General features: G+C 39.7%; 1 pseudogene; it reads left to right on the top strand.

The window, feature by feature from the left end:
* Positions 1–9,905: 9,905 nt before the first annotated feature.
* LOC100752587 overlaps positions 9,906–10,178 on the top strand; it is a 33,930-nt pseudogene continuing 33,657 nt past the window's right edge.

Raw genomic sequence — 10,178 nt, 5'->3', positions numbered from 1 at the left:
CTCCCACTCCTCTGTCATGATGCAGAAAAGGGCAGGCCTCCCATAGAAGTCAACAAAGCATGACATATCAAATTGAGGCAGGATGAAGCTCCTGCCCTGTGTCAAGGCTAAGCAAGGCATTCCAGCACAGAGAACTGGTTACAAAACACCAGCTCAAGTGCAGGGCACAGGTTCTGATCCCACTGCTAGGATTCCCACAAACAGACCAAGCTACATACACTGTCACCAACATGCAGAGGGCCTAAATCCATCCGATGCAGGCTCCCTAGTTGTTTTACCATTGTCTATGAGCTCAGGTTAGCTGTCTCTGTAGGTTCCCCCATCATGACTTGAACCCCCTGACTCATACAATCCTTTTATCCTCTCTTCACCTGGACTCTGCCCAGTGCTTGGCTGTGAATCTCTGCATCTGCTTCTGTCAGTTACTAGGTAAAGGTTCTTTGATGACAATTAGGGTAGTCATCAATCTGATTAAGGAGAAGGCTATTTCAGGCATCCTTGGAAATTGATAAAGCAGTTTCTCAGAAAATTGGGACTCAATCTACCTTAAGACCCAGCTATACCACTCTTGGGCATACCAAAGGATGCACACTTGTACCACAAAGATACTGGCTCAACTATGTTCATAGAAGTGTTATTCATAATAACCAGAACCTGGAAACAACATAATTGCCCCTCAACTGAAGAATGGATAAAGAAAATGTGTTACATTTGCACAATGGAGTATTACTCAATGGTAAAAAATAATGACATCATGAAATTTTCAGGCAAGTAGATGGAACTAGAAAAAATCATCCTGAGTGAGGCAACCCAGACTCAGAAAGACTCACTCATAAGTGGATATTATCTGTAAATTAAAGGATATCCAGGCTACAATCCACAACCCCAGAGAGGCTAGGTAACAAGGCGGCACCAAAGAGGGATGCATGGATCTCCCTGGGAAGGGGAAATAGATCTCCTGGGTAAACAGGGGGTGAGAGGGCAATAGGGGATGGAAGTATGAGGGACCAGGTCAAGTGGGTTGTGGGTGGGACAAACAGGGAGAATAATTAAAGAGAAGTCTTGATATGGGAGGCATTTTGGGGTTAGGGAGAAACCTGGTACCAGGAAAACTCTTGGGAATCCACAAGGATGACCCCAGCTAAGACTCCTGGTAACAGTGGAGAGGGTGCCTGAACAGTACAGTTTCTTATAGTGGGATAAATCTTGAAACTTTGTTGCAGGAAGACAAATATCTGATTTTAGACCTGACTATAGCTGTGAAGATTGAAGGCAGGAAGGTGGCCAAGATTCATAGAATGATGGTACAGGAAGTGAAGTTGTGTATGAAGAACCTGTGTTTTGGGTGTGTTCACTCTCTTAATCCTACCTTAAATCCACCCACAAACATAAAGTGCAGATAATTCCAAGGGGACCAGACAAAGCAGAATGGAGTGGGCTTGTGGAATACAGTTAATAGTTGCAAGTTCCATAAGGCACAGCAGAGACATTGACAAAGAGTAACAGGTGTTCAATGCAGTTAAGAGGGAGCTGGGAGAATTTAAGAGTGCGGGCTTCTGAAAAGAAGAGGGGAGGAACTAAATAATTCAGGTAAACTAGCTATGTCAGGGCATGTGACAAAGGGAAGACACATTCTTCTTCTATACTTTGGAAGTTCTAGTCTGAGAAAATCATTAACAAATAAAAAGGTAAGGATCATACAGAAGAAAATTGCAGTAGGGGGATATGTAGGTGCTCATGGTTTCCCACATTACAAGGGATTGCTTTTCCATCACTCATGAATCAGTGCTCTGTGTAGCCGTGCCTATCCACAATGGAGGGCTCATCACGTGGTTTAAGGAAATGGTGAAATGTTTGCAGAACTCTGAGCAACTCTCTCTGCTTGCTTTTCTGTAGAGCACACTCGTAAGCAGATAGGGGACTTTGTTCATGCTTTGTATACATGAAGATAAATGGTGGTTCATGCACACACAGCAATTTTGCAAACTCTGTGATTAACAAGACACAAAGCAAAGGAACTGTAGCTACAATTCTGAAGCATCTTCCTCTGGTGTATTTCTTAAGTAGGTTTGTAAGACGATCGTTTATTTCAATTGATTGCTCTAATGTTGGGCATAGTGGCTGTGCTTTATTTTTCAACTTGACTTAAAGGTGAGTCACCTGAGCAGATGGTACATCAGTTGGCTGATGCCCTCAATCAGATTGGCCTGTAGAAAAGCTTGTGATACATTTTCTTGACTAATGCTTGAGGTGGAGTGCAGTGTCATCCCTAGGCAAGTGGTTTGGGGCATCTAAAAAGGCAAACTGAGCAAGTCAAGGAACCAGTCCAATAAATAGCTTCATACACAACTTTCGCTTCAGTTCTTGCCTCCTAGTTCCTGTCTTGGCTTCACTCTATGATGGACTGTGACTTCTGGGCCAAATAAAGCCTTTCCACAAGTTGCTTTTGGTAATTATGTTTATCACAGGAATAAAAGCTGAACTATGTTGGGGAATATTTTTTTAAGGTGTGTGACTTTTTATATTCTGCATTTGTTTGACTCTGAAGCTGTAATTCTTTGCCTGTCTAAAACACATGATGGTCTAGTAAGGAGCCAAATGGCCAATAGTGAGGCAGGAGCCAGGACAGGTGGCACTGGCAGACAGAGACTATAAATAGAAGCAGAAATGAAGAAGAGGAAGAGGAGCAAGAGCACAAGGAGGATTTCAGGAGCCATCCACTGAGCCACCCAACCACGCAATAGACAACGAGCAAGAAGGAAAGCAAGATATACAGAAGTAAGAAAGATAAAAGCCCAGCAGGAAGAGGGAGATGGGTTAATTTAAGTTAAGAAAATCTGGCTAGCAGCAAGGCCAGGCACTCACAAGTAAAAATAAGACTCCATGTGTGATTTATTTGGGAGCTGGGTGATAGGACCCCAAATAGGCAAAAGAGTAAAACATCTCACAACAAACCTAGGGAAGTGGTACAGACTTATAATTCCAGCACTTGTGAGGTCCAGGTAAGGGAATCAGAGGTTCAAAGTCATGATCTGCAGTATTTTATGTTTATAACTGTCAACCTGGGCAAAGGGAGTCCTACCTCTCAAAGTAAAGATAAAGGGCAATGAGATTGGCCATCTTAAGAGCGCCATTTAACATGTTCAACGTCAGTGCAAGAACACGCATACATACTCTCTTGATGTATCTTGAGCACATATGCTCAACTTCATTGAAACGAAAAAATTGAATGTGGCTCATAGTAAAAGAATTATATCCCTTTCAGGTACATAAAACAAACAAACAAACAAAACACCTACATGAGTTTTGACTGAACTCATTTAGGGCATTTTTTTTCTTTTTTTTTTAAATTTAAATTAGAAACAAGCTTGTTTCTGCTCCCCAGGGAGGGTGAGGCCTTCCATTGGGGAATCTTCAAAGTCTGTCCTATCATTTGGGTCAGGGCCTAGGCCCTCCCCAGTGTGTCTAGGCAGAGAGTATCCCTCTCTGTGGAATGGGCTCCCAAAGTCCATTTGTACACTAGGGACAAATACTGATCCACTACCAGAGGTCCCATAGACTGCCCAGTCCTCCTCACTGACACCCATGTTAAATGGGTAAGGTAATTTTGTAATTAAATAAGGAAACTAGGCTGTATTCAGGGAAGAAATTAATGCTAAATGTTGGGGAGAAGGCCTTCACTGAATCGATTATCCCTGCACTGCTTCTCACAATGGAAATACCTATAAACAGGAAATTTCACTCTTGCTCAGATACTCAGTAATTAAAATTGCTCGTGTGCCTTTTTAATGCGGATATGTGAAGGTATTCTGCTTTTATTTAAAACTATACTTGGTATTAAATGTTGTCTTACTTCAAAAGCAATATGGCAGAATGACTTTTATTATGTATGTTAATTTTTATGAAAACTGCATTTGCTAGAATTGATGTCAAACTTTTATCCATAGGCACTATTTACTTTCATATTGCTCAATATTTACCAGGGTTTGCTACAGCCCTAGTCACTATCTCAGCTGGCATTCTTCCTGTTTAGATTTTTGAAGTGACTTTGTTTTTTAATTATTATCCTCATAAAACAGTGAAGCTAATTACAGCTGCTCACTCTTCTATTTCAACTCGTGATGCTCTTCTTTTTTCTCTGCATTTGCTTTCACTCACAGCTGTTATAAATTTTTTCCCATTTTGCTCTCTGATCCTCTTTCATATACAGCCAGGAAATGAGCCACACTATGACACAGAGAATGAAAAGGCTTTAAGAACTAATTTTCATTTTCTGTGCAATGCCCATGGCATGCTCTGAGTGTGTGATGTGTTATCATCGGGTTTTGCTTATGTAACTGAAATGCAAAAAGGTTAAAAGCTTTGCTGCTCTTGCCTTATCAACAGTTTGCATTCCCCCCAAAAGCCCTATTTGAACAAAAATGTCCTTGATCACATTTGGTCAGAGAGTACTACAGAGTTAAGAGTAGGAAGCTCATTCATGATGCTCACAGAAGGGCTGATGTTTTGAAATATTTTGTTACATTTTTCATGCTAATGTTAGGCTATTTCTATTGAAATTTTTATTCATTTGAATGTAATTGAATTTGTGTGAAAGTGCTCAACTGTTCCTTTTCCCCAACTTTCTGTCAAAGGCTCGAAAGGACAGATATTATAATAATATTCTACATAGAAAAAAGTTCAATGAAAAATGGATGTTTGTACCTTTAAACTTTCTATTTTTGATTGGTAGTAAGGATTACCAAACTGGAGTAGACTTTGGGTGACTGCAAATAGAAAATCACTCTGTCCTCCCTCAGGAAGGACAAATAGATTTACGTTTCCATGATTATAGATGAGCAAAGAAGAAACTTCAGTAAACATGCAAATCAGAGAACTTCAGTTAGATTTTACCAGTCTCAAGGCTGCAGTGTTGAAAATAGCATGGAATTACCAAATGAGCTGTATTGTGGAAACTGCAGTTTGCTTCATATTTCTCCTCCATTTATTCAGATAATGGCAGATGTATGTACAAGAATATATTAAACTATTATATATCAATGTGTATTAATTTTTAGGGCTTACATACCCATGTGATTGATTCTGTACTAGCTTCAGAGAAAGCATCTAAATGTCGAGTTCTAAGATTATCATCTAGATTACCTGCACATAGAACGTCACACCCACCCTTAGAGTTTAAAAAATCCTGTGTCATGTTTGTGTTGGCTAGATGAAGTACTCAAGAAGAAATGGTGATCAAGCTAGCATCTCATGATACATGGATGTGTATCTCTGTGTTAAAAGAGTTATTCTAACCTAGAGGCACTGCATTCAGTTTATGAACATGAGATCTGTGTGGGACAACACACCAGCTAACACCAAAGAAACCTGTGGGAGAAAATGGACTTCACAATGCTAACAGCATCAGAGATCAAAAGATCTGTTCCATTAAACTTTAAACCAGAGAAATTCATCTGCCTGCCCCAGTGCCTCGTGTCAATCAACGACTCAGCTTTAGCTGGATTATGGTTAAGCCTGAGTGGTCATGCCAGAGAGAGTTTCAGACAACCAGTCTCCAAAGAGATTGCTGTCCTCAGACTCAACATGAAAGAGAAATAGGCTTAGGTTTTCAGTGTACAGCAAAGATTCTCACTACTGAACACCTGGAAAAAGAACTGTAGCAGCAGCCTTTGCTGTACTCATCACACATAGCTCTTACTCATTAAGAATGGGAAGCAAATGGCTGACACTTTGTTGTGGATGTTTTGTGTAAGGAATCCTGTTCTTTCCATCTCTACTTGCTGAATACAAACAAAAGTTCTTATCAGCTACTCTGCTAAGAAAACTGGGGATGAACTGTCTCTGTCTCTCTCCCACTCCCTTCCTCTCATTCTCTCTCTCCCTCCCTCTACTCCCCTCTGTGTCTGTAGCTCATTTAGTCACTACAGGCTTAGTAAGGAATTCAAACTCATTGACAAGTACAGGGGAAGTAATTTCTTCTCCAGTAAATTTTCTCTACCTGTTCCTCCTTAATTACCCTCTTTCCATCTTAGTCAATCTTTTTCCAACAAGTTGTTCACATCCTGTTATTTTCTCGGTCTGTGACATGTGAGGGAAGTCTAAAATAAAAAGTCTTACTCACTGTGAACGCTAGTAGCATATTAGTTTTAGTCATGGTTCATTTTTTAGAATATAGGATGTGAGAGTCACAGGGAGACTCATCCATGCTTAATGACATCAGTTAAGGAATTTGTAGCAGGATGCATGTGAAATAGAAAGCCCGAGTTAGCAAAAATATTTTGTTCTCAACTTGAAGTTAATAAAGCAGAGGAACTCCATATCTACTCTATTCATCAGTTGCAATTTCCTTCCTACTTGTCTATCAAAGAGAATTTTAATTTAAAGACTCAGTGACTAAACCATCTTCCATGAGGGGTAAACTGCCAAGACTTGTGACCCCATGATTACAATAGGTATAAAATCTTTAAAATACACTGGAAACATGACTGCAGATGAATGTTGAAACTGACTTGTAAAGAAGATATATATTTCTTTTTTGCATAGGGTATTTTCTGTTGTTGCTATTTCTCTTTTTTCTCCATTTTTTATTTAAATTAGAAACAAGATTGTTTCACGTGTCAATCCCAGTTCCCTCTCCCTCCCCTCCTCCCCTGACCCCCACTAACACCCTACCTATCCCATACCATTTTTTCTCCCTAGGGAGGGTGAGACCTTCCAAGGAGGGTCTTCAGTCTGTCATATCCTTTGGGATAGGGCCTAGGCCAACCCCCTTGTGTCTAGGATGAGGAAGTATACTTCTATGTTGAATGGGCTCTCAAGTCCATTCCTATGCTATGGATAAGTACTGATCTACTACAAGAGGCCACATAGATTTCCCAGGCCTCTCCACTGACACCCACATCCATGGTGTCTGCATCAGTTCCATGCTGGTTTCCCAGTGATCAGTCTGGGGACCAAGGGCTCCCCGTTGTTCAGGTCAGCTGTTTCTGTAGGTTTCACCAGCCTGGTCTTGATCCCTTTGCTCATCACTCCTCCTTCTCTGCATCTGGATTCCAGTTCAGTTCAGTGTTTAGCTGTGGGTATCTGCTTCTACTTTCAGAGATCTACAAGGATGACACCAACTAACAATCTAAGCAACAGTGTAGAGGCTACCTTAAATGCCCTCCCCTGATAACGAGATTGATGACTAACTTATATGCCATCCTAGAGCCTTTATCCAGAAGCTTATGGAAGAAGAAGATATATATTTCCATAGCCACAATACATCTCTGTGAAGCTATGAAACAATGAATATCAAACCCAAAAAAGACAGAATGAGGTACCCTCAAGTACCATGCATGGGGGATATAAGGCAACAAGTTGCTGTCACATCTACATCCAACAGAGTGACCATAGTGAGAAACCCGAAATCCTTTTCCCCAGCACATATTGAAAACACCTCGGGCTAAGACTTGATGCAACCTTTGCTCTGTAGGCTGAAACCATGATTTCCAGGAAGATGGATCACTCTGATTTGGTAGATGGTGGTAAGGTATCCTGTACCCCTGATTCCCTTTTCTCAGCAACGTTTTTTTCCTTTTCCTTTCAAAGAACTTTTCTGTGCAGATCATAAGCTTTGTTCCAGGACAGTTTGCCACCATGTTTTCACAAATTTGAAGCCTTGAGAGACAACCAATGTCATTTCATCTGCTTTGTTGTTTTAACCTTTAAAATACGTTGAGAATTTGTCAAACACTGGAGTACTTGTCCAGCCTGCTTGAATTTCTTGCTTCTGTGTTGTAATTCTGACCAGTCAAAATAACTCCTTTGTTTCTTAATCAATTCATGCCTCAGGTTTCCTTATAGATCAATATCTTATCCACATACCTAATTTATAGTAAATTTAATACACTATATAAGAGACACACATAAAATTCAGCAGCAAAACAGGACTGAAATGCCAGTCTTTTAAGAGTGATTTGATTTTTATAAGCTCTTGATATAGCAGCATACTAAGATGTACAATTATTTTGATATATTGTTTCACTTATTAGAAAGGAGGAAAAATTATTTTGTAAGAGAATCCTAGTGAGATAAAGTTTTCAGGCTAATTGCAAAATTATCCCTGAAAAGACAGATATGATGATGTAAATTCTAGATCATGGTTTAGAGGAGGGAAATGGATGAAGGTTAGCTGCATTTTAGGGTGGACTGGAAATGCTCTCTGTGTGTTTTAGAGCATCTATCATATGGCATCTGAAAGTGTTAGGGAAATCCAGGTAGATATAACCATAGGACATATTTGAGATTCAGTGTCTCAGTGACATTAAAGACCAGAGGACTCAGCATGGATTTATGGGTATCCTTGTTTAGACTTAGACTGTATTTTAGTAAACTCATTAAGGAATAGTAATCAAGTCATAGTTTTCACCTGGGTGCTTATACCAAGATGAGCCTTTCCATTTTATAGCATCTACTCTAAGACAAAGCATCTTGGTACCAAAGTAGAAACATGACTGCTCTTCCTTGCCTCTCTGCATATACCGGTAGAAACTGTGATTGATGTTTATAGCTAAATCTTTTTTATTAAATAACTGCCTTTCTCTGAGCAATGGAATAATTTGAAAAGGAATTTGTGTTCATTAGAGAACACTCCTCACTTTCTTCTGAACACTCTCGTGTTCTCTTCTAGAGAAAAGATGCTGCTTTGTGGCCCTGTCATCTTGATCTGATTCAGCTTCCTAATTATTTTACTTTAATGGAAGGAACACTGATAACAAATCCATAAATAAATGCTTATTAAAACAACTCATTTATCAGTGCCTCTTTATAATCAGTTCAATTGGGTTATGATTTAGGCTACAATGCCTGCAGCATGTTAATTTAGCTATTCAAGTGCAACAATCAGTAAGGACTTGTGTTTGTTTTTGACCTTCCTCTGAAAGATTTAGTACCACTCTCTGAGAAACACACTACTGATGTGAAGTTTGGTTGAGCCCCATATTACAAAAAGATATGCAATTTGATAAGGTAGTGGTCTATAATAAAACACTGCAAACATGAAATATGACTATCTAATCGCTTTCTTGATTTTTTGAAGTGAGTTGATAAAAAGATACAGCAATTCTTTTTCCTGTAACAGAATATAGTCAATAAACTTCCCAAAGAACTTGTTCTGTGTCTACATAAAGTTTTGTGAGATTAATCAAATAAATAAATATAGTAACTCTACTGCTCAGCAGAGTGCTTGTATACAAGTGTTAGTTCTAGATATGAATGGATGAAGCTACATGAGAGTATGCAATAGTACATACAAAAGAGAGAAATTCTCACATAAATGGTGAAAGAGAAGACTCACTATGTTTACATTAGAAAGACACACCAGAACAGCGTCAACTATGGACGTACGTTATCTACACAGCCTACAAAGTGGAAGATATGTGTAAACCCCCCTTAACTCTTAGATGTTAGGAAACAACATTGCAGAACAACATCTCTGCAGAACAAAATAAAACACACTTTGAGATGCTATTTAGACAATAGGATTTGCATATATTTACCACTGCCTCTTACCCTTACACTCTAAAAGAACTAGTGCATCATTTTAGGAATTCTTCCAAGAAAACTAAGCATTTTGGCACTCACAAAAATTCTGTGTTGTTACTGAAAACATTCATGTGCTGAGGAAGCAGAAACACAATGAAGAATATAAAATATCGGGTTTATTATAGTGGTTGACCATGGGCAGTTTGGGTATTTGTTGAACATTATATTGAAAGCTGATTTTGCTTGTAGGATTAGGCCTGGAGTTGGCAGAGAAGGCATCTGGAAGAGAAAGATGGATATGAAGTGGGAAAAGCAATGGCAAATTGGAACCACCCTATTTCTCGTCACCTACATGCCTGCTGTGTCTTGGGGATAAAACGATGCCCCCAAGTGCAGTGTTGGATGCCCGTGAGGACCAGTTGCTTAAGGATGCCAAGAGAGGAAATCCGGTGGCAGCCAGAGGAGCTTTGTACTTGGCTGTGCCTGAAAGAAAATAAACCAGAGGTTAACAGCATCCCACAGAGGCTGAGACAGCACATGAGCTCACAGTCACCTCAGAGAATAAAAGTGGGTACTCTTCCTTTCATGTCCATCATCCTTCAGATGGCATGCTGACCTCACTCTGGCCTATTGCCACCTAGATATCTCCAAGG

This window comes from Cricetulus griseus, assembly GCF_003668045.3.
Source record: "Cricetulus griseus strain 17A/GY chromosome 1 unlocalized genomic scaffold, alternate assembly CriGri-PICRH-1.0 chr1_1, whole genome shotgun sequence".
Classification (NCBI taxonomy): domain Eukaryota; kingdom Metazoa; phylum Chordata; class Mammalia; order Rodentia; family Cricetidae; genus Cricetulus; species Cricetulus griseus.
The sequence above is the reverse complement of the archived record's forward strand: the minus strand, read 5'-3'. Positions and strand labels throughout refer to the sequence as shown.